This window comes from Alligator sinensis, unplaced genomic scaffold (assembly GCF_000455745.1).
Source record: "Alligator sinensis unplaced genomic scaffold, ASM45574v1 scaffold671_1, whole genome shotgun sequence".
Lineage (NCBI taxonomy): Eukaryota > Metazoa > Chordata > Crocodylia > Alligatoridae > Alligator > Alligator sinensis.
In genome coordinates, this window is record NW_005842851.1 from 97,342 (window position 1) to 98,864 (window position 1,523).

Genomic DNA, 1,523 nt, shown 5'->3' on the forward strand with positions numbered 1-1,523 from the left:
GCCAAAATTTGTGGGTGGGCCCAGGGGTCAGCCACAAGCCCCATATCCACTCCTATGCCATGGCTTAATGCCCCTCACAACATACTGCTGGCCCACGCAGCAAAAACTGCCCCGTCCTGAGCGGTGCTGAGTCAGGGGCCAATCTCGGGGGGCGGGGGGAAGGGGGTTTGCACGTGCCCCCCTGTGCCTCCCCTACCAATCTCCTGTGCCTATTTGTGTATATTTTATGAGCTATTTTCACTTGGTTAGTCCATTAATTGATCAACCAATCATATGCTATTAGACTCAAATACTAGTGGATACATTGCCCTTCATGCTTGCCCTGTATTTTTAATGAAAAATTTGTGTATTTGCCAGGGGACGTGTTAAGGGTAAGGTTTGTTTTTTTTAATTATGTGAGGACTTAGCATTGTGGGAAACTGTTTAAACTGCTAAGATGCTAAGATGAATCTTTGACATTTGGAGCTATCTTTTGAGTTATTTTTATAAAAATAAGTTCTTAATATGTTGAATATATTGGGTACATTTACATGGTTTTTTTGAGCTATGAGTGGTCAGGTTTTTTTCATAAGAGAAATAATTTCTGATGAGTTAATCCATAATTAGAACCAGGTGACAAGGGAGCGTATGCATCAAAATAAGTGACCAGATTTTTTAAGGACTCTGGGAACAGATCTTTTGAAAATCTGTCCTTAAGTGCCTCAATGGGAACTGCAGCATGTTGAAGATTTGGTCCTAGTCTAGGTAATATTTTATTAAAAGATCAAGCTGAAATTGTAGATGCTTAAGACATGAACATCTGTTTGTACATGGATAATCTCCAGCTTCTCTAACAGAGGAGCTATAATTAAACCACATTTACATTTACACAGATTCCTTTGTAATGGATTGCAATGACAGCTGGACTCCATTGCCCAGCAGGCTTTTGGGGAAAGGAGAAGAAAGCCAGGAGTAAGCTGGGGTTTGGGTGTGAAAATCAACAGCTGGGAGGAAGAGTGTGGGAGTGGTGGGCTGCAGTCAGTGAGTTGTGCAGCAGAGATTCAGGGGCTGTTGTGGGACTGTTCCTAGCCAGTGAAATGAGCAGCAGAGACCTAGGAACTGCAGTGGCACTATTCCTGGCAGGCTGCAACTGACAAGATATGCAAGAGAAATCCAGGAGATGGAATGGAGCTGACTCAGTGAGCCAAAGCAGTGGAGCTTGAGTGGGGAGCCCACACGTGCAGTAGAGCTGATCCCGAGGGTCACACCAGCTGGGGTATGCTGCAACTCTCCTTTAATTTTAAATCAGGTCAGTACTCTGGCCACCATTAATGCCAATTCCTCAAAGAATAGTACTGCATGAAATTATGACCCTATAAAATTGACTCTCTAATGGGGTCATAAATATATATATATATAATACAGATAGGGTCCTACCAGATTCATGGCAGAGGTGGGCTGCGTTGTGGCACTTTTAATCTTGCAATTTCCCCTGTGCCCCCTCCCCCCAACACTTGATTGGTGGAGGGGCCCTGCTTGCAGCT